Raw genomic sequence first — 24,341 nt, 5'->3', positions numbered from 1 at the left:
AAAGAGTGCTTCAGCAATTCATTTCTCCTGGATGCCAAAATGGTTTACTTGGGACTTTACCAAGCAAAAGTATTCATTTAGTTTACCTTTCTAACATCTTAATGGGTGCTGCAAAGCTGGCAGCTCAGGAAATGCCAATATCCTTATTTGAATAGGACTTGATACCTGCAAAGCTCTTAGAAGAAAGATGCTATAGACATGCAAGGCAAGTTTTTATATACCAGAACAGACCACGTTCCCATGGTCATATCTCTTGCTTTTGGTATACTTAGTAAGCACCTTTCAGACTACAGGTTGTTTGCAAACATCTCCATCTTTATAGATGATTGGTTTCTCTAGCACATGGTGTTAAATCTGATCCATGATTGCACTAAAATTTTCCAAGTCGGAGAAGGAATGACAAAAAAATGGACAGTGAACCAAAAATGCACTTGATGACACAAGAAAACTCTTATTTGCATGTGAATAAGGGGACTCGAAAAGGACCAGCTGCAGGCAGTTACGCCAACAATCTCTATTTGCACAAAAGTGTTTGTGAACAGTGACGTAAAAAGGCAACAGGAATACTAGCAAACCAAAGGGAATTCAAGGAAAGGTTTGCAGATGCTGTTTATTCCAGGGACAAGCTACAGGAAGTTTATCAGCTCTGTAAAATTCAAGTCCTAGCAAACTGCTGCGAGGCTTGTATCGCATCAAAAATTGCCCAAGAAACGTGAGATCTCACTGCTTTCAGCTATGCCTCGCCGCCTCCACCTGATCCGAAAACTCACCCTTGTGTGTAGCTAATTTACTTGTTTCTTTGTGTACCGAAATCAGGTGTTGGCCCCTTGGTTCCGGCTGGCAGCTTTGCTCAGGCATTTGTTTATGAGCGAAGAAAAATACATCGTTAATCGCCACAAAGCCAAATGAAAACCTCCTGGGAAAAATGCTAAGTCACAAGTATTTCCCAGGGCAAGCCAGAAAGGCAGGTTTCAAAATGATAAAATATATCCTATTGCAATTCACTCAGGGCTTTCTCTGGATAAAATATCTCCAGCTCACTTCATACTTTGGGTCAAATTCTGCCTTGCTACACTGAACCTGCCCGGGCTAATTTCACCTGCAGTGGTGGCATACTGCACCATCTCACATCGGACATCTCGCCATAGTCTCTGCAGGCAGTCTCTGCAAAGCGGCATTAGAAAGCCCAGCTGTAGACAATGTACTGTGCTGTAGATGCTGCTGAGCACATACCGTTAGAAGATGAAATAATGGATGCCTGTGCAAATGATGTATTCCAGTACCCCCATCACAGCTTCTGTCTATCCAGATAATGTAATTATCCCACCTTTATCCCAGAATTAATTCCTTTATCATATAAGCATCTCATGCTCTTTAATGGATTTAGTTAAGATGAGACACCCCAGTGTCTGACCAAAGCAGTGGCCTGAATCAATCCTACCTTTCGGGCCAGTGCCTTAAACTTTAAAGGACTGGGATTACTGTGGGGAGTCTCTCCCCTTGTATAAAATGCCTAAATAGTGAGATAAGGACAGGGTCTGAACTGAGCAATACCCCAGCTACACCTTGAACCCAGGAAACATTCAAAATGCATTAAATTAAATACCTGTCATACACTGTGCACAATCCCACTGTCGAATTCTCACCAGGACTCAAAAAGGGACTAGATATTTATGTGGAAAACAAGAGCACAGAGGAAAAATCCTGGTTCCGCTGAAGTCAATGGCAAACCTCCCATTAACCTGCTAGGGACAGAAGTTACACGTAAACTGGTCTGAGTCATCAAAACTTGGTTTAAACCTGCAACAGAACAGTAGTTCAGTGCATATAAACCAGTTTCAAAATGGCTGAAACTGGTTTAAAATAAACCTGGTTGAATGTAGTAGACTGGACTGATTTGGGTCAAACCGGTTTATGAAACTTCTGTTCCAGACCCCTTCCTGGTTCAAGAAAAATCACACTCCCCCAGCATCCCAGCATGCTTTCCAGCCCTGGGCTGGGCTGTGCTGTCTGCTCCAGCACAGAAGGATTTGTGGAGAGAGGGTTAAACCCCAGTTGGGGTCTGGGGCCAGGGAGAGGGGGGTTAAACCCCACTTCTGAGTATACAGCTGTCCTGCCCTGCTAAATTTATGGTAAGCTACTGCTGGCTGCAACCATGAACTACAAATCCCACAGGCACCTGGAAGCAGGAAGAGGAAGTGATGAGCAACCCTGCAGAGTCCTGCTGCTGCGATTGTGTGCTGCAAATCCCAGAGACCTTAAGGGCAGCAGGAAGAGGAAGCAAACACACAGCCAGTGGTGGCTATATGCCAGAGAGCTATGCTCTAGCACCCCTGGCTTCTGGCCTGAGCCGCTGCCAGCACATGGCTGCATTTCCTGAATCAAAAGTGAACACGTATCCAGTTGTTTCTCAGTTTAATCTCTGCAGCTTAGACTAACTTGCAAAGACTGACTCGATTCAGCCTCGGGCTTTTTGACTGTCTGTACTTAGCCAATAAGGCTGGAGTTTCACCCTATGAGTTAATTAACACAGACCAAGACTTCCAGAATACTCTCGATTTAGCCAACTTCTAATTAATGGGGGCTAAGAGGAAATGTCCTCACTCTGCGAGCAGGCTCTCCCATAGCTGCCTGTTACAGAGGGTCTTGTTTCTTCCAGCCAGGGTTGGTGAACGAGATGGATCCCTAGAGTCCAGGCCAATACAGCAGTTCCTAAAATTGTTACTGGCTTATAAGTAGGGAGGTAGGACACATTTTCTCCAAGGGTGCTTTGCTCCTTCTCAAGAGTTAAATCCCCGAGACAAAAAAAATTCTGGCTCACCTGCTGTTGAAAGTCCTAATTTCACATGTGCAAATCAAACTGTGTCATTTCTATTTCCCTGAATGCTCCTGCTACCTTAAGGCACCCAAGCTTTTTCTTTATGGCAGCAATTACTAATAGTATTCATATAGGGAGGGAAACACGAGCAGGGTAAACTAGGGAATATAGCATTTCTATTGTGACAGCTCATTAAATCAATATTTACTACTTTCCTTGAGGTGTGAATATCCAGAACAGAATCTCTTACATTTCTGCCTTTCCCTAATTCCAGCAGGCAATGCCATAAAACACTCAGACTCATCTCCTTTGTTTTCTACCCAAACATCATTATTAAGAGTGAAGCGTACTGCAATCCCATGCATCCCTGTATCAGACACTGCCGTCTTAGTTACACACGGTGCAAGACTGTGCTGTCTGAAATGCAGACGGGTGTCTACACGGCAGGCGGACTTGTTGCCTTCCCGTATGTATCACTGCCTAACCAGGAGTACATTTCCAAGACAACCTGCAGATACAAAGCTGTGTGTGTGCATTCTCCAAGGGGAAGATTACAACCTGAATTTCAGCATCAGATGGGCAGATAATTGCACAGGCAGACTCTCCTAATTTACTCCCCTCTTTTTTTTTTTCCCCCAGGTGGTAAGGGTTTTCTAGTGCATTGTAATTAGATCAAAGATGGCCTACTCTTGCAATAGCTGTGGGGTAACACTGCAAATCTAATCCAGGAAAGAAATACCTACCAACAAAGACTTAAAGAACCACCTGGGTTATTGAGTCTGATCCCCTACACTTGCAGGATACCATGTAAACAGGCAATCGGTCCAAAAGGATTCCCAAGAGCATCATCTCCAGCCCCTCCACCACAAAACAGGGTATCTGCCAACACCTCCAAACAAACAGCCTCTTTGGTGCCAGACAGACAAATATCTCAAATATTCTCGGGCAGAGACTAGGTAACAAGGAGGCTGCCACCACTGTGTTGGCCTCCTCCAGTGGCAGAGAATATGTTATAGAAAACATGCCCAGATGAACTGAGGACTTGATCCAAAGCCCACTGAAAAAAAAAAATGATAAGGAACCATTGCACACACCCCTCCATAAAAGTATCCTAATTGCTGAACTGCTCAGGATGGGATGAAATGAATGAAAGGGAAAATTAGGACTGATTATCAAGCTCTTCCAGATCAGATCTGTTGGCTGCAGATTTGTCTCCCAACAAAAGAGGAGGAAGCCACCTCGTTCAGGGTGTTTCTGATTGAACAGCAGAGAGCACTAGAAAAATGTTCCACGGGAAATCATCTTGCACTGACAGGTGACTGAACAGCTATTTCTGTTTAGCTTGCTCCAGGTTCCCTCACTTAAAATACATAAAAAATGGAGACTGGTAAAAAAGAAGTGAAAGGTGTCACAAATGCAGATATTTTCAGCATAACAATATTGTGCCAACACCCCTGGTCAGAAGGTTTCCTCCCCTGCAGCGCCAGCATCGTAGATCACAGTCCAGTTCAACACAGAGCGGCTCAGGCAGCCCCCACACCGGGCCGCACAGAGCACTTGGCTGCTGCTCTTCCCCCGAACCCTCGCTGCATGGGTCTTTGCATGGACAACCGCTATAAATCAAAGTCAAGGTTGTGGAAATGCAAATAAACAAAGGGCAAGGAATGTGCACCTGCTGTTTTCTCTTCTGTACGGGAGCTGCTTTCTAGATGGCTGGAAAACACACGCACGCATGTGTGTGCACATGCACCCCACCCCCCCGCATTCGCCCCGACTCTGCACTAAACACCTAAAGGAATTTTTAAAATAGATCTAAAAATCTCTGATCAGCTCAGTGTGCACCCATTTAAGTTGCACCATTGTGCCTCTTCTCTATAATTTCATTCAAAAAATTACAAAGAAAAGCTCAAGTGCAGCCCATTGGGGTCCCCCTTCCAGCCCCCCGCCCCCCTCCCAACATGCAGGGGTGCCAATAAGAGCAGGAAAAAAATATTATGCTACAGCACCTCAAAGGAGAAGATGTCCCTGGCTCCTAGATGTCCCCAGCTCTGATGTTTGAGATTCACCTCCTGTAACATCCATGCAAGAGATAAGGGCAGGGCCAAGCTCACTCTCCCCGACTGGCTCATGATGAAGTAACTCATGGCCCAGCTAGCAATAACTTCCATGGCTCCCCTTGCATCTCAAGCGATAATAATAACTCCCTTTCCTCTACCTGTAAAGGTCCCCGACATGCAGTTTCTGAGCCCTGCTAGTGGATTATGAATGTCCGTCAGAAACCTTGTATACCAGACTCCCTTCATCCTCACTTATACCCCTCAAGAACCTCAGCCCAGCCCCATGCATTGCACAGGTATATGGGAATGAGATTTCTTTATAATACAGGGTTCGTAGCTTTGCAATTGCCATGGGCAAAAAAAAAAAAAAAAATAAGACAACCCCCAACCACTGTTAGTGGGGGCTAGGGTGACCCAGGGACACTTACTTTAACTGTAAGGTCTCTTTATATTTGTTGTCCCTACAAAGCCTCCTCTGGTTCCCAGGTGCTATCACAATGCAAAGACTCAGCAACAAGAATAATATGGCACGGGCAGCTTGAGGCTAAGATTCAGGAATAGAAATTAAAAAAAAATGTGGTCCTATTCACAGCTTTGCCACAGAGTCACTGGGTCACTTGGGATAACTCGACTGATTTCTCCGGGCCTGAATTTCCCCTGCCATAAAATAAGGCATGGCGAGGTTTTCTCCACTCCTGCATCCTGCAGTCCTTGGACAGCGAGGCAAAGTGTCACGTGCAGCCAAGGACACGATCCAGATGGTGAACGCCAGGCTCCGATCGCTCAGTACTGGACAGAGGTAGAAGAACGTCCAACCGTCCAGCTGAAATCTGTGCCAGACGGTAACAAAACGCCCCTGTCAGTAAAGCAGTTTCCTATCATGGAAAATGCTATCATGGAAAGAACCGTATCGGAACAGCAGGTCCCTGTGGCAAGATCGGCCTTTAGCCCTTTCACCACTTCCCAGTGCTGCTATGCAGCCTTTTTTTTTTTTTTTTTAACTTCCAGAAATACCACTCTGTACGTTTTCCCGTACAATCCCCAGCGTCATTCGTATCACAGCAAACTTGTAGTTGGGGCGGAGGAAAAATTATATTCCTTCGGCATTTATCTCTATTTCATTGGCAGCTGCTGCAGTGCAATATAATCCTAAACAAATCCTTTTCTGAAAAGGAAGATTAACACGTGCTTGTAAAGGAGCATGACTTCTCTCTTAGGACCCTGATACCCCTTACTAGACGAGTCTAGATGATGGTTACTGCATAATGTGTTTCAGATTCATGAACTAGGGGCCAGTAAAATGAAGGCTTCACCTTCGCGGTAAGCATCGCATATGAAGAAGACAGTAATTCCTATTTCTCCGTGAAAAACCCAGCTGCAGCTACTACTTGGCATCTGCATAAATGCCAACACAACTTAACTCAGGCTACAGGCACAACCGGCTAGGTTCGGACGGCACCTCCGCTGATGTGAATCCAAAGTAAAGCAATCAACTCTAGAACCGTCACTCCCAATTTACACCAGTGACTTAAGGATACAAATCTGGCTCAGTAAGCAAAGCTCTGCTATTCCTATACCCTCCTCTGACCTCAGGACTTCAGACAGATCCCGATGAACAGATCAAACTCTTTACTCTGCCTGTAAAGACATTATAAATACAATGTCGTTATTCTGATTTCTCTATGAATCACGTGGCTACTAAGGCCTGGGGTCAAATATTGCTCCCCGGGCCCTCCCCTGAAAATCAGCAGCTAAATGACCACTGACTTCCACATGGTTGGGATATTCACCTGTGATCCTTTAAATACTTCCTGAAGTATGATGGACTGTAGGCAAATCAACAGCCACAACATTTACTTTGGTGACCTGCAGCACATTCGAGCTCTTCTGCCCTGGACTCTCCCCCATCAAGCCACAGAGCAAAGAAAAGGACAGTCTCTCCAATTCATGGCTATTCACCAATGAGCAGATGAGCGAGCAACGGGGACATTTGTCTGGAAAATGCTGATCTGATACAGAATGATCTGATTTCGAGTAAGCATGCCTGCCATCACCTATGAGCTACTTACATAGCTAATGCAGTTTGTATTCCTAATTGATAGGCAAGTCGCATTTTTATTTACAAGAAGTTCAAAGGGGTTTTTTTGTTGTCCATTTTTAATTCATTTGGTCATTTGTCTCCTATTCATCCCTGAAGCCGTTTAAGCTCTCCTCCTTCTCTCCCTTCTCTTCCTTTAAACTATTTTCACATAGAGATGGCCTAGATGACAGTCTATATCCCTGTTTTGCAGGACCTGAGGCACCGAGAGCCTTTCCCAAGGTCATGCACAGGGTGACGTCGAGGAAGGACTTGATTCCAGGACTCCCAAGTCCTAGGTTTCTGCTCAAACCATTGGCCTCGCTCGTCCTCTCAACCATATCCAACTTTCCTACTGCTGGCAACATTTAAACCTGCTAAGAAAACACAGGGACAGAGGACTGGATGGGGTCTTCCTGGGCCAACAAGTGCTTTCACAGCCTATTATTAACCAAAGGCATACCCCGAATCACCACTTGGACTACTCTAAAAAGTAAGATTCGACTTCATCAGTATAAAAACCATAATACATAAACAACTATTAAAAAGTTTCATCTCCTCAGTTTCTGCAAATCCAGACTGCTGCAATCAAGAGAAGATTTGCGACTTAGGCAGTCCAATTTATTTTCAAGTATTTGCTCCAGAAATGCCTACTTCTCTTCAGCTGCTGAGGTCCAATAATGGCCTACGATGGCAAATTATCTACATGATACTGATGTTGAGCCTGTCATATTTTAACCCCATTAGGGAATCAAAAAGAAGCAGTGAAGGAAGAACCACTGGTGCAGGAGATTTTACACAGCCTGTGTAAAGGTCAATCTAAGAGGTTTTAAGAAAATCCTCTTCCAAAACACTAGATTCAAGGGTAGATAAACTGTTCTGGGCAATAAAGCATTAGTTTTTCCTGTTACTAAGCACAATTTTAGGCTCGTGTTCATATTTACCTAGAAAGGATTCTAGTCTGGGTCAAAAAGCAATAGTCTCTATGTCTCTTGGCCACTGACTCCACCATATAAAAACCAAGGAGACGGGAATTTTTTGAGAAAAAAAAAAATCAGTAAAACAAGTTTTAAAGGCAGTAAAAGATGCATGAGGCAAGATGCATATGGAGCCCAATTTAGTTTTAAACGGTAATGGGGAAGGGGCTGATGACACTGAAAGGAAAAGAAAGAGAGAACGTGTGGACATACTGACTTGGATTAACGGCGCGCTATTGATAAAAGATCGATCTGTCCTTATTTATACCTTTGGGGACCGGCTGCATCTTTAAATCTCACATGTGTTACTTGGTAAGGTGGATTTTTTAATAAATCAAGTTTCTAAAATACAACGGCGTTCCTTGGTGGCTCAGATGCCTTGTGAACAGCATGCCATAAAGCAGGCTGAGCGCTACGGTCTCTGCAGCCTTTGCTATTCCTTTCCACCAACCCAGGCAAAAAGTCTCTGCCCTTAGAGGAGACCGAGGTTGATTCTTTGATACAAGCCAACATCTGGGTACTAAAGGAGGGGCGTGCTGAAACTAATAGGCTGGACACACACAGGAGAGTATGTGTAGCCTGGCTGTGCTAAGGCTGTATGAGCTCAATCAGTACACGGACGCATACACGGGTATTAAACACGGATGAAATCACTTCAAATAAAACACAGTGGTGGTTAAGGAGCTGACAATTCCCTACTTCAGGCGACATGTTCCACCGACAAAGGTAACGTTTCTCTTACAGGTACATTACGTAGAGATTACATTAAAAAAAAAATCATAATGGATAAAATCCTTCTGGGCTTCCCGGGGTTGTCTTCTTCAAAGCTGAATGTTTTTCAGAGCAATGTTGTGCATTGTAACATTGCAAAGCTGCCGTTTAGATTTCAATCACGAAACGCTTCACTTTAATTTAAGAAAGAAACAGAGATTTCTGAAGCTAATGCAGCAAGCCGATCACTTTGTAATCCGGCACGCTTCTCATTCGCTGCCCACAAGGTGCTATCCTGAACCGTCCTAGCCTAAGGTCATTAAACTCGGGTAAAGGCTAGAACAGAAGAAGCATCAGGATTATTTTCACTTTAACAAACGATTATGATTTGTATTACCATAGCTGGAAACCCTGGGAACTCCAGGCATGGATCCAATCCCTTCTGTGCTAGGCACTGTACAAACACGGAATAAAAGATGGCCCTAGTCACAAAGAGATAGCAAATAGACAGACTGGAGTGCAAAGAAGCACACAAAAAAAAAAAGAGCATTGCAGTAATCAGGACAAGAAATTATGGCAATCTAGGCAAAAAAGAGCTTTAGCTGTGTGGGTAGACAGGAAAAGCCATATCTTAGAGATGATATACAGAAGGAAAGATGTACGATTTGAATATATCCTAGAAATCAGTTCCAGGTTGAAGATAACACCAAGGTTACAGTCCCGAGTGACAAAGAGGATGGTGGATCCATTCTCAGTCATAAAACGCAGCTGGAGAGAAAAGATGGAGAGCTCGGTTTTATCATATCCTGATAGCCAGACATCTATAAAGATGTCAGTGACAGCCTGAAATTTTAGTTTGGCCAGAAGGAGACATCCAGAGCAGAGAGACAAGTCTGTGAATCAGCACTGCAGCCTACATGGAGCCCGATTACATACCCACGTATATGCCTGGGACTACGTACGCACACACACGGGACTATAAAATAATGTAGCCTTGAATTGACCAAAATGCTGTCTGAAGTACATGCAGCGTCTAAAGATTTCTTCTTGCATTATATTTTATGATTCTGGCAGCGATGACCCAGGTTTTAAGTGATTAGCACTCATGGTATTCAGCAATATAGGGCTACTCAAGCTCTCTCAGTCTCAAGTTCTGGGCACTTCAAACTCAGAATGAGGGGAGATTTTGGACACAGAGCCAAGACCCGCCAAAGAATGAGAAACAGGTTTGCAGCTGGGTTGAACCCAGAAGCACCAAAAAGATAACTTGGTGAATATGTGCAACACCCACAACCACTGATGTATGATGCCATAAGGTAACTCCCAAGTGACAGTCCTGGGTCGGGCCGCCACACAGACATGTTTGTGCTTAGTACTTATACTGCGCTTTTCCATTTTTTTCCCTAGGTAATAACCATTTTCTAGTTCATGATGCAGGTGCTAGAAAATGACTTTCCAATTAACTTTGTTGCTCCCCCTTTAAGGACATTCAGGTTTCCCCTCTCTGTAATACACAACTAAGCCCAAGCTTTCAAAGCACTATTACAATCACAACCCTGGTTAATGAGATTGGTTCTCAGCCTGAACTCATATGTTAGTTATTGCCTGGTGTCGCGGTTTGCATTTACACAGCAGGAAACACGGTCCTTTAAACCCTTCCCCAGCAACACGGGATCAAAAGGGAGGATGAAACAGGTCCATTTCTACTCCCATTTGGGATGCCATCCTCCTCATTCAGGGGTTGTTACGTGGGGCAGCTGCCTGCCATGTGCCGGATCTAGCAAAGTGCTTCTCATGCAGAAGGGCTCCTTCCCCAGCACTTCTTTTAAATAAAAATAATCATACGGTAGTACTCCAGTGCTCGCATAGCGCTGGCTGTCCCAAGAGCAGTTCAGGGTGTGACTACAGTGAAATCCATACCGCGTGTACAGACATACCCAAACAGTGCTAAGCTGCCTAGCGTACCAACAGCATTGTGGCTTCCGGCAGTTCAGAGTTCAGCGTGAGTTGTAAAACCTGCCTACGATCCTGAGTAAAAGTCAGGTCAGTGCTCCACATTGCCATGTCTACAATTACCGATACGAGAGCTAGGTTGTTTAAAAGCTCGCTTGGGCTCTATCTGCAATCGCACCTTTGAATCGCTGTGTAGACGTACCCTCAGACACATGAACAAATTCATCCCTCCAAACCGACCTTGTCTGCCTACGTCCCTGCAAACTGGCGCTTAGGTGTTGCAATGATAAACTGCCATAAAAAATTAAATGGTTAGCTGCATTTTTATGGCTAGAGAAACAAACAAAGGAGCGAACTAACTTTCTTCCAAGTACTTAGACTAAAATCAAGGCTGGAACCGAGGCTGCAATCGCTGCTCAGGCGGCTAAGCCGCGCTGCCCTATGTGAAGAGGTTGCTTTACCCACCGCTACAACACAATCTTTTCTAGAGGGAAACACAACGCCGGGCAAAGCTATGCAATTGCCTAGAACAGCCGTTTGCAACCTTTTGTCATCTGTGGACCCCTAAAGAACTTCAAAAGAAGGTGCAAACCCCTTTGGAAATTTCAAAAGGAGGTGCGGACCCCTTGGAGGTGTAAGGGTGGGTATTCACATACTTTTGATTGATCGCGGTCATCTTTCACAGACCCTTTAGACAGACTGTGGACCTCCAGGGTCCATGGACCACAGGTTGAAAACCACTGGCCTAGGACGGAAAATGAGCAGATTCACCCGAGACCAGAGAGGGAACTTATTCAGGAAACAAAATATAAAAGACCTGAGCTGGCACTCGGCCAGCACTCCTACAAGTTATGAAAGAGAGGTGGACCGTGGATGACTGCAAGATCTCTGAGTACATGATGACACATTTCATAAGCAGTGAAACCCTCCCTAAGTCCCTTGTTTCGTGACTGAGCAGGAAGAACTTGTGCTAGGTACTGAAGCACAACCGTCTCTCCACGCAACATCCAGGCTCTTACCCAGACATGACAGAACCTAATGATACTTGTTTTGCAAGACGAGAATACAGTATTGGTGCATATGGCTACAGATCTCATGAAAGTTGCTTGGAGTTACTTGATCCACATAAGGAAAGGGCATTGGACTTAGCGGGCATGTCTACGCATCGCCGTACAGCGACGTTGCTAGGGCGCCATGCTTTAGGAAGTACTAAAGCAAGGCACAGTACGGACAATTACTGCGCCATGCAGGCGGTGGATTTCCCCGCTATGTCGCTGTAGCGGTGCACTATAACCGGGGAGCACCGCTACAGCGACATAGCTGGCAATCGCATGTCGACCTGCGTGATCGCTATGTCACCGCGACCCATACAACGACATAGCGTGTTGCTACGTCGCCGTAGGACAATGTGTAGATGCACCCAGAGTTGGTGACCTGGCCTGTATTTTTGGCTCTGCCAACAAATCACTTCCTCCGTCTTTTATCTTTTTAAAAATGTACACACTTTAGGAAAGACCTTCCCAGAGGCAAGCTGGGTACCTGATCTCCAAAGGAGGCTTCTGATATTACTGCATTATTAAAAAAGCTACACAGATTTAACAAACACCCCGAAGGTTTTTGTATACACATCCAGGCGCAAACTAGCTTCCTTCTCTTTGGTTTCTCGCTCCACATTTCTCAATCAGGCACTTGATTCTCCACCGCCTCCCGGCTTCTGCAGACATTGAGGAGCAAGTAAAGAACTGGGATTAGGCAACATTTTCCATTTCTTTGCAGAGGAATGAGGGCCTAATCCTGCACCAGTAAAGCGAGGATGACCTTGGGCACCGACTGAACACAGGATCAAGCTCTAATGACTATACTGGAGACAAGGCAATGAAGAACACAGCCCAATACTCCCCCGATCCCTTGGCATTTCCTTCCCCATCCCCCTCCGCACACACACCCAGCTTGCTTGAAAAGGAAAGCACTAATTTGTTAAGAGACTGAGCCTCTACAATTTATAAATCAATAGCACAGCTTATCAAAGCCAGTTTCTTGAGCAAGATCTAACCGTGACAATGTAGTCCTGGGTTATAAATGTTACTTACCTTTGATCAATAGCTGTTACAAATGCATTAGAATTAACCTGTTAAAGCTTGTCATTCAAGCCACGCTTCATCACCGCGCGCACAGCTTCCTTCCAAAAACTTCAGAAAACAACGTCCGTTATCAACGCAATCCAAACACGTTCTCCAAAACCAGCCATTGCATGGCAGTCCAATTTGCTAGTTTGCATCTTCTGACTTGCTAATTAAGGCAAAACACTAAAAGGTGCAGGACGGGACAGAAGATGCTGGGTTAAGGGGAAGTGGGATTTTGATGGCTCAGCTATGTCACAGGTTCAAATCCAGACTACTTTTTAGTAGCGGTTTAATAGCAGATGCTAAAGGCTGAAAAGCAAGCTGACCAGTCCTCATGCCCTTAAGCAGAGGTGCACGGGGATGACGGGATGCGTGGCTTATGCACAAAGCAGAGCAATGAAGGAAAACTGCAGGTTCGGTGATGATTTTAGGGCTGTCAGTCCAGGAACTTTCCTAAGCAGCAAACTCAGGAAACGTACAAAATATAAATAGAAGTAAATGACAGATGCCGGGGGCTGTGCTAAAGTGGATTATCAAAGGGAAGATGTGTATGGATCGCTGACTGTTGGAGGCTTTGCAGTTAAAGCCAAGAGAAGGAAGTAAACCCTGCTCGCAGCACTCACATGATCCTTCCTGCCAACTGCGGCAGTTTCCAAAGGGGGCCATATATAGGCCTCAGAGAAAGCGATTTCGCTGAAGGGCACCAGAGAGGGGAACTGAATCTGGGAGAATCAAGACGATTCTTCAAGAGAAACAAAACGTGAGAAAAAGCAACATGGTCCTGGGGAAAAAGTAAATAATTCAGGAGTCTGGAGACCTTTCTGTTGTTCTGTCCTCCTGCTGGCCTGGTATATGCTTGTGAGCGAGTTACATTAGCTCTTGGTGCCTCAGTTTCCCCACCTGTGAAATGGGGCCAAAGTCATCCATCCTTTGCACATCACCTTGAAGCTGACAGAAGAAAGGATGACCTCAGATACCTGTCGTATGATCTACAGCAGGGTTTCCTGGCAGCAGCAAGCACAATTAATAGATTCACAGATGTTTTATTTTGGGGGTTGGAAGGGACCTCAGCAGGTCATCGAGTCTGACCCCCTGCCCTGGGCAGGAAAAAGTGCTGGGGTCAGGTGAGTGCAGCCAGGTGTTTGTCCGGTCTGCTCCAAAAGGCGTGCTCATGTCAGAGAACAAATCATTTGGGCTTGCTTCTTGCCACCTATTTGCTGGCAATAAAGACGACCTATATGCATATATTGGGAAAAAAGAAGAGAAAACCTAGGAAAGACAGTACAGGAAATGAACTGCAAGAAGTAGGTAAAGCCACCAGTGAAACTGCTTCTCCTACACAATAACTGAGAACCTAATGATTTTTCCCCCTCTTCAGGGAAAAAGAAATCCAGAATTAATGACTTTGCTGGTGAAGACAGGCAGAGGACCTGGTTCCGAACAAACAGGTAGGACACAATTCATGTACACGCTAGAAAAAGATGCATCTGAAAAGCAATTCACAATACATCCTTATCACAGTAAAGGGGATGTGAATGCAGTTGAGCTCTATACACATGGGCAGCCAGTCCAGAAACTGCTTTCCATCCCCGGATTGGTCCTAAGTGGCCACTAAATATTATGAAATACTAAGCAGCTTACCAAGCAGCACTTAGTAGAGCTATATCAAATGAAAGGCAGGAACCTGCTTAACTCATCTTCTACAAGGAGAGCTGGTCTTCTCCTGCATTTTTTTTTTAAACTGCAGTTGGGTCTCCAAAGCATCAGCAAGCATGTTGCATGTGTGGAAAGGCATGCGCATCTGTGTTCACCTCTCCCCGCGGTGTGCGGTGCACAGACTGCAAGACTTGGTCTTCTCTCTCTGTCCCCTGCAGGGGCAGGGCAGCAGTGAACCAAGAAGTGCTCTGAGCCCGTTTCGCATGTGTAATTATGTGTCCCAAACTTAATGTGGTGAGATAAACCACAGTGTCTTCTGTACGACTACTGTCGTGGCTGGTTGAAGACCGCGCAGAAATAAAGCACTGATAGAATTGACATGTGGGGGTGTGAACTTGAGGGTCTATTGGTATTTGGATCAAAGAAAACTAAGGTTTTTAAGCCCTGGCTAGACAAAGGATGATCTACTTGGGGCTGGTCCAGCTTTGGACTAGATGTGACCTCCCGACGTCCCTTCCAACTCTACCTCTATGATTCTCAAAATCCTCCTCCTCGTCCCACACCATATCCTTAAACAGAAAACTGCCGAGGTGGTGTCCCCCCGTGTAAAGTACAGGAGAGGGACACTACAGACCTGGGGTGTGTGTGTGGCTATTGCCATTGAGCGCAGACAACTCCCCTCTCACTTTTTGCCTGCCTTCTCTATTGAGATCAGGAGCAGGTGAGCAAAAGGACCATGGAGGGAGTTATTGCAGATTTTAAATAGCATCTCTAGGAGCAGTGTTAACACCACAGTGGTAGAGAAGACAGGATTCCTTCTCAGCCCAGCTGAGTACCTTTATCTGTCACATAAATATTCGGCCCAAACATTAAACACAAGTCAAATCCTAAACATAAATTTAGTAACAAAGGGGGTACAACGGTGTTCAAAAGGCTCAGGGCACAATGTCCCAGTAATTCCGACTGTAAACCATCTGGGTTCAGTCTATACTTGGTACACCTTTCCTCTTATACAGCAATTTTCCACCTATGAAGCTATGTTAATAATAAACTATTTGAGGGTGGGATCTTCCTAACTGTATGGCTTAACCTGGCACGAAAATGGCACGACTGAGTGTTATGCTGCCCGGCAGAGGGGAAAGAGGAGCATTGACTCGCTATCTGGCCTCATCCTCACACGTGAAATCTATTTTCATATCCCACGGGGGTAGCTTTGTTCCCCTGCTCTCTACTCTACGGCTCTTCTTACATTTAATATTTTCCTGCACTCTAATAAAGAAAAATGCACATGTGTTACAAGCGACAGAGTGTTCTGCTGTCTTTATGATGCCTCCGAGCCACATAGATCTGACATTTATCAGCACATGCTCACAAATTCTATTTTTTCTCAGGTGAAGAGCATTGCAAACTATAACTGATGCATTACATTTTTAAACAAGTGGAACAGAGAATGTATTATCAAGCAACACATCCAGGAGAAGAACCACGTCGTTCTCACTGACACTAACAAATCTCAGATATTTCTTGAACTTCCTTTCTACTAGTGAAGTATATAGGGGTTGGTTCTAATGTTTGGCTGCATACCTAATTCTTTATTATTATGACACTCTCAAACCTGTCATGGGCCGTCTTCGACACCCAAGGCAAAAAGTAACACACGTGCACATACATGTTCCAGACAACAAGGCAGTTGCTTGAAGGTGACATCAGAATTTGGGGAAAAAGCCTAGCAGATCGCAGGATTGAAGCAAGTCAAACAAAACTAACCAAACAAAGAGAAACGAGATGCTATACATAACATGTTAGTCTCAGATACAAGAGCAATATAATATAGTGTGTGTGTGTGTGAGTGAGAGTATATGTATATACATACATACACACTCACGTGTGTGTATATACACATATGTATGTATGTGTGAGTGTGTGTATATAAATATATACATACACATGTATGTATGTATGTATGTATGTCAGATGCTCAATCCTTCTGAAAATTAGGCCTAGGTGGGGCACGTCTATACAAGATGCTTAATGCACAGTAGACTCATTCTATTGCACATTAGCGTGCATGGAAATAAACCCATGCTAATGCGCAGGAGTATTAGTCTACTGCACATTAAGCATCACACAAAAAGGGTGCAATCACACTAATGTGCAGTACATCAGCCTACCGCGCATTTATTTAGTACTTGATTATTCAAGTACTAAATTCAATGCACAGTAGGCACTGCGCATTAATGAATGTGTAGATGTGCCCATGGTCTCCTTAGCAGCAGCTGACAAAGGTCACAGAAGCACTACTGAGCCCCCACTGCTGACGTTAACACGAAGTTAACTCCAGACCCCTCCTGTTGCTGAGATGTGGAATGAAAGGGGAGGAAGAGAACACCTTTGGGAAGGGAGGGAAGCTCCCTACCTCAGAAGACCGCTGGTGCAAGTAAAGGCAAAAAGACTGAAGTTCTTGCGTTACAGTCACGGAGGCCACACAAGTGTGACAGACAGCCAGACTGAATGGGTCTGTGTGCAGTTACAGGACTGGCTTGAGCCCAAAGCTGTGGAGCTTTTTGGCTTATTTTGGAGTTTTTTGCTCATGTAAACTTAGCCCGATTTCTTGATATGACACTATTCATCTAAGAAAAAGATACTGATGCCTGAAACTGTTTTTTCTGATGAGTCATCGCTCCCAGCTCACGGGGACAGGTCGGCTCCAGGTACGCTCTTTGGAAAGAAACAAAACAACAACGAAAAAAGATCAGGATGTGGAAGAAAGCTGAGTAGCTGGTAGGAACACCCTGGACACAAGCAGTGTTTCTCCAACCCTAATCATGCAGACAGCTGCCTTTGCACCCCTAATTCTTGGCTCTGCACTTGACTTCAGTGTATTCACTACCCAGAATTTCCATTAGCATATAATTAATAGACTATGAGTGCCTTGTTCTGTTCTAGAAAACTGTGTAAACTTATACTTTGGTCTTTGCAAATCAGGAAATCTTTAGTAAAAGAAGAAAGATTCATATACAACAAAGAGAAAACAGAGTATATTGCTAAGTGCAGTTACACACCAAAAGCTGCACGACTCTGACAGTGCCTTAGAGACTTTCCCAAGTTTCTAAATCCATCTATTTTGAGATATGCATAAAGACAGATTTTACTTCTGCAAACCTGAACTATAAAAGATGACCACAACCCTGCAACTCTTACAAATGACACTTACTCATAAGCACTGTACACTAAAGGATCCAGCAACTTTCCTTGCAGAGAAAACTGACTTAACTGAATAACGACTATCTATGTAACTAATTAAGGATCAAAGGGCTTGGCCTGAACAGTGTGGTAGACAGCCACAACTAGACAGTGGCCATGTCTACACGAGACGCTATGTCACTGAAACAACGAGCTATGGCGACACAGCGTCAGCGGGCACCAACGGTGATCCCGTTGCTACCGCGCAGTAGGGTCGGAAACGACTTGTGTGCTGGGACTGCGTAGTACCGGCGGGTACTGCAGTCATTTGTACTGAATGACTGCACACTGGGGCGCACATGTAGACGCACCCAGTATTAATATACAGGATACACCTAGATGACTAATCTAGTTTTTATTGTGCCACACAGATTAAAAAAGAAACCAAACTGTATCTTGAAACATCATTCCAAAGTGAAACTAAGTATTCAGTGCACTGAAACTGGTGCCTCAGCTATATACAAATCAGCCTTTATAGAGTTGTTAAAAAAGAATTCATAAAATATTTTGATAGGCTCTAGCATTTTACTTTTATTGCAAAACCAAATAAAGGGCCCAGTATTTGTCGAACTACGTAAACACAAAACCAATTTGGAAACCCCTTTGCAATCTTGTCCTAAGCTCTTATTCGATTTTCTGAGAGATCGAGAAATCCTGACATTATACGTATTGCCCAAGTTAAGTTCCCCTCTCAAGACTATATGTTTTTCAGTCACCAGGCTGCAGTAGGTTATAAAACATTCACGCAAAAAGAGCGTTTTAGGCATAAAGGACAGTCCAGAAGAATACGCGAGGGCGCTTGTGGCAGAAGCAGTCCAGTAGCAGTAGCTCAAAGGACTAGCAGTCAGGGACAGCAGATGTGTTTGTCTACAATCACCAACTTGCACGGTAACTAACTTGTAGAATAATTCATGTCACCCTGGTCCTCCCTACTGCTTCCTTGCTGTTGTGTCCTACACTATATCACTCACCCAGTCCAATTCTAGTTGAAGGTGATGAGAGAGAATCCCTATTAATTTTAGTGAGGAACTGAGTTGTGCATTTTTGCATCTTTTTTCATCTTAGATTGTAGGTTTCTTTGAGGCAGGGATTATGTCTTCCTAAGAATCTGTATATAAACCTGCGTCCTCCATTCTTTGCAGTGGCCTCCTGTAAGAAAGTCTCAGTCTTTATCTTCAAGAGGTTCAATGTGACAAACCTAACCCGCCTAAAAACACTCAAAGCTCTGGCATGAACATGGTGGTCAACAACTCCACTCCACAGGCCAATCTACCAAATCTCCGCTGTGCAGGAGACCAGCCCAACATACTCCCAGAGAATATAAAGACTACCATTCCCAATCAAAATTCAGGATGTTCTTCTTTGAACTTGTCTTCTAACACAGCACATATGTTTCACAAAAGGGCAAATTAACAAATGAGCAAACAAAGAGCCTAACCCCACTGGAACAAATCACTGCATCGCACATACAGTTTTAACCCTGGGGAGGTGATGATAGAAAGAATGAACCACACAAGTGATGTTTAGTCACACTGCTGAATGGATGATGCTCGGATAGTATTGAAGATGGTGATACAAGAACCCAAATAAAATAAAACAAAAGAACAGAGCAGAACATGAGGTCTTGATCCGGCCATAGGATTACTACTGTAACACAAGGGAATAACCAGGGAGCGCACAACGTGCATTGCATTCTGTACAGCTATTCATAAAAAAAAAAAAATTACAATTCTAAAAATGCTGTTTTCTAAGTCTACATTGTACATGATACACTTTTGCCAGAAAAAGCCTGAGTAGGCAGACCATTAAAGGTGAGGAGTTGTTTGTTTTTTTTGCAGTCACATGTAGTGTTTAGAAAGCCCAGGTTTTATTGATTTTCATGCATTTAGAAATCTTGCCTTTGAATCTTTAATGGAATTTGCCATATGAATTAACAATTCATTGATTAAAACAGTACCTCAGAGGATAGCCAGAAGTTCAACATTCAGCAATTCAAAGCAAATACTTGCATGACTGTAAACTGTGCATGTTTTGCACAGGGGGTTGGATTAAATGACCTCCCAAGGTCCCTCCCAACCCTAACTTGCTATGATTCTGGGTACCTAAACTGCTGCACAGGGTAACAAATAAATTGTGAGAGGTGCTTCTCTATGACTAAAGTTTTAATACAATAATCCATTGATCTTTGTGTTTCTTACTAACAGGGGTGCCCCTTCCTTCATGCGAGCAGATAAGCAGTGGAAGTGGATGAAGAGGTAAGCACAGTTTCACCAAGAGCGGCCCAACTGAACAAACAAATTATCAAAAGCTCTAGCTCTTTGAAGTCCTCTTCAGCCAGATGCAGGGCACTATCAATGCAGTCTCTGAAAGGTTAAAATGTAATTGCTATCATATGCCACTGCTTACAAACACCCAAGTGTGCTAGGATATATTAGGAAATGTAAAGATATGTCAGGCCAAAGATACCATAATGAAGATTAAACAAAAATAGAAAGATAAAAGTCCACTTTAACAAAGCGTCCAAGGAAATGCCAATAATAAACTTCATCTGTATGACTCCTTTCACTTACATATGGCAGGCTGCTTTATAAACATTAAGGGCGTCATGCAAAGTCTTCTGAAGTCAATGGATCAGGCCTGGAATAACCAGGCTTCCTTCAATCCTTAATGAGCCAGAAGAGCTCCTTTTAGAAGGATAAATTGAGGCGCAGAGAACCAGAGATGGGAGTAGTCCTGCCAATCTTATAAAACATTAACCATTTGCAATAAATAATTATTGACGGAGATTGCCAGGTATCTCTCTATATTGCCATCAACATTTTGATTTAAGTTCTTCATTATCATAATTGGCTAACTTGTCCTCTAGTGTCAGACTGTGTCTGCTCAGCACAGTTCACCACTGTCAGGGGATCCTGCGATACTGGCAAAGCAGCACTGCCATGCTGGTATGGAGGTGGGCATGGGCCGGGCATCTGGCGCTAGCTCAGGTAGCACTGGATCATGCCATCTAGACAAACCCTCATTTAAAAGTTGTGCCATCTCTCTTTAGCAGGTAACTCCGTTTTAAGAGAATCTGGAGGTAACAAATCACCCTACAGGAAAGCTATTAAAGGGTCTGGTTTAGGAGGGCATGTAACCGAGGCAATGCTGGAAACAACTGTTTTTTAAAAAGGAAAATAAGCGTCAACAGCATCATCCACCAGGCTAAGAAAAGCCTCATTAAAAAGTAAAGTGCGTTACGCTATCATTTACACGTGGGGGCACAATAATTTCTCCGCAAACCGCAAACGGTATAAAGCCTGGAAATTTAAAATTAAAGATATCCCCAAAGGATCATTTAAAATAAATTTCTGTTTTGTTTCTGATGGCTGCTTCTTTCTTCTTTTTTTTTTAAACACATGGAGAGAATGAAAGGTGGGTTGGTTGCTTTGAAGCTGCTTTCCCCGCCCCTGCTGCTTAGTAATACCAGAAACATCAAATCTTGTTTTCTTGGTTTTGCTAGATTTTTTTTCCGTGGACTTAACTTTGCATTGCAAGCTCCCATCAATTCAAGGAAAGGGGGAAAAGCTGTTGAAGTTTTCATGAGAGTCTGTTTTTTCTCCTAACTGTTGCTTAGGCATTTAAGTTAAATAACCAAAAGACAACAGTTTTCAAATGGCTGACTATAACGCCTTCCGCCCCGACTCACTCGCTCAGCTAGCCCTCTCTTGTGATCTCAAAATCCCTACGGTTCCCAAAAAATTCAAGAACAAACAAGACCTGAATTTCTAACAGAACCAGGGAAGAAAAGCTGTTCATGCCTTTTGTTAGATCTTCAATAAATAGCAAACAAATGAGTGTTACATACCCATTTGCCTTGTATGTGACCTTTCGGGCTACATATTTAAAAAACAAAATATGCTGTCTCCTGACCCTCAAGGTACTAGGAAACTGTGAGCACATTTATTAGTTAACGCACTATTTTGCCCTACGCTGCAAGATGGGTATTTCCTTAATGCCCCATTTCATGGAGTCATGCTAACGTGACAATCTCCGCGAAGATTGAAAACATACATCAAATGTATTAAATGGGGGGGGAAAAAACACAGAAGGAAAAAAAGAAAGACGCAACATGTGTTCATTCGAAATCTTATGGTTTTCAAGCCAGTCCCATCATAGTTTGGTTTGGTTCTGCAGAAATTTGTTGTAGGGACAAAGCACATTTCAACCTTACCTATGGCAAAAAAACAAAACCAAACAGCATTTCTCCATAAGTCCAACAAGGAGCACAACAAATGTCTTACGTCTCATGCAAAATTTTAAGCATCTTAAAATGCTATGCACTGACTTCTTTGGATCACATAATAATGCAAATAAGGGCACAGAAAAGGCACTACTCATCTGTTTTGTACGTCCTACCTCAGAAAAAACTAACTCTGCTCTTCAGCCAGACATCATTTTCCTACAACACAAAAGACCAAACTCTCCCCACCAACACGTACATCTTAAATAAAAGATATCAGATTCACCCAAAGAACCTTGTCTTAAATACAGGCATTCAATAGCAAAGACATCTACGTTCAGATTTTGATTATGTTCTAGACTTTATTGGTGGTCCCTCTACTACTACTCTTGAAACAAAAAGCTCTGTGCAAAATCCGATTAGAAACAAGGAGGGAATCTCAGGGGAAGGAGCCGACAAGTTGAAAGGCTGAGATTCATTTGCGTGGCTAGGCAATGCAAGCCAATTCAGAGACTCTTCACTTTCATAGGAAATGCCCTATTGGAAATCAAGCCAAGCAACTCAGTAGTTGGGCTACGAAGTCTTTTTAAGAGAGCTCTTCCCAAAACCTCATTAGTCATTACATCCAAATCCTTCATCCCACGTTCCCTAGACGTCTTGGGTACTCTCCATTTTTAGTCATTCTCCTGAGACTTTGCCGTATATAGATATATATTATTCCCTACCTATTCTCCACCGAAGTCTTGTCACCCCATCCCAAAGTCTCCAAACACTAGTTCATTGAGCAGCATCTCTTCTTTGCCTCTTTCTCTCTCTCTCCATCCCTGCGGCAGTGCATCCATAAAGCCTGAGCGTTTAGTACGTCCGGTTTCCAAAAACATTGCTGGAGATCATTAGAGAGGCTGTCAATATTTACATAAGGCATGCTACCACTTGCTGATGAAAAGCTAATACAGTAGAGAAAAACCTGTAAGGACAAAGGATAAATCAAGCGTTTATAAGCCCTTGCATAATAATGAGGGAAGCAAGCTTCACTGTCAATAAAAAATATCATCATCATTTTCTTTTCTTCCCACCCAGAATAACATGGTTCTTTCCCTCAAAGGATCTCAGACTTAAACAGGCAACTAAATTAAACTATCCAAACCGAACTCTGTGCTTTTACTGTCATGCAATAAGAACGTACTGATTAGCAAGCCCCAGTCTGTGATTTTTTTCCAGAGCAAAAAAATTCCTGGGCTCCACAAACGTCTCATCAAACTACCTAATCCCGTGAATCTCAACAGAAGTGCCGTGGCACCCTGGGGTGCCTCGAGATCCTTGCAAGGGTGCCACGCAGCATTAGGTGCGCAACCAGGATTCGCAAGATAAATCCAGAGATTTCAAATTGGCATCCACGGTGTTAAACGCATTCTGCCCTGCTGTGATCTTTCTGAGTTCTCTGCAACAGAAAAATTACTGCATTATTTTTGTGCAGCCAAAAACCGAGTGAAACTAAGAGCCGGCATATTCCAAGGGGTGCCTCAAGTCGAAAAAGGTTAAGAGCCATTGACTTCTGCACATACTTAAGTCCGGCTGCATTCAGTATTCAGCTTAAAAGTTAGCATATGCTTCAGAGCATTGCTGAACTGAAGCCTGAGAGAGAGAGAGCAAATAAAACCAAAATACAAGCGAGTTACCGGATGGCATGGGAGGATTTGCAATCAAGCCAGCAAAGGAGAGAGTAAAGTTGACATTTATTGTCCGGTGAGTCAATTAAATCCGTCTTTGACCATTACAACGGCAGCTATGCCAAGGGCAACAAGATATGAAATTGCATATAGTCTTATCAAGAACAAAAAGACTTGTATGAGTGTTATTCATCCTTCCAGTCGCAGGTGAATCTCTCCCCCCCTCCCCTTTAAACAACACATTTGACCCTTTATGGTCTTGGTATCTTGACTAAATTTCACCCAAACACTCTAGGGGGAAAAAGGACGCGCAGAGACACCAGGTTTCAAATAGGTCTGGAGCGTTAAGCAGAATATTAAACTATTCTTCACCTCTGCGGATCTCTTTTATGGATCCTCCTTCTCCCGGGAACGTACTATCGTTTGAGCGGCGACCGCGCTCCAAACACCCTAGACACAATCCGAACAGCGGAAGCCACAATCCTTGCCCCGAAGGAGCCGAGATTAGGACGGCAGACACGAAACACGTGAACGCTACGACAGACACGGGATGCAGAAATCGGGTGACGGGGCTACCTAGCTGTCAAAACCACTTTTTTCTTCTTTTTTTCCAGCAAAATACAACACTTCCCCACAAAAAACAACCCCCCCCCCCCCCCCATCTGAATCAAGCTGCCCTCCTTATACCCCTCTACTGTCTTTTTAGGGTTTCCCCCCCGTTTCAAACCGGTGTGTCGGCACAATACACGTCACACACATCCCGGACGGAGGTCAGCGCCGCGCTGTGCCGTGCGGCAGAAACCCCCCCAAAACCGGCCACCCACCCCACCTTCT

The 24,341-nt window shown here is 43.9% G+C and overlaps 1 protein-coding gene across 2 annotated transcripts in view; it reads right to left on the bottom strand.

The window, feature by feature from the left end:
- Positions 1 to 23,941, bottom strand: part of DHRS11 (dehydrogenase/reductase 11) — a 55,473-nt gene extending 31,532 nt beyond the window's left edge. The window contains exon 1 of one of the 2 annotated variants that reach the window (XM_025210207.1): positions 23,880 to 23,941. The gene's annotated coding sequence lies outside the window, so the exon portion shown is untranslated. Of the gene's footprint in view, positions 1 to 22,562; positions 22,617 to 23,879 lie in introns of those variants that run through there. The other variant, XM_025210212.1, reaches the window with a different exon arrangement.
- Between the last annotated feature and the right edge of the window lie 400 nt (positions 23,942 to 24,341).

The sequence above is a fragment of the Alligator sinensis genome, unplaced genomic scaffold, assembly GCF_000455745.1.
Source record: "Alligator sinensis unplaced genomic scaffold, ASM45574v1 scaffold118_1, whole genome shotgun sequence".
Classification (NCBI taxonomy): domain Eukaryota; kingdom Metazoa; phylum Chordata; order Crocodylia; family Alligatoridae; genus Alligator; species Alligator sinensis.
This window is presented reverse-complemented; position numbering and strand designations above follow the sequence as displayed.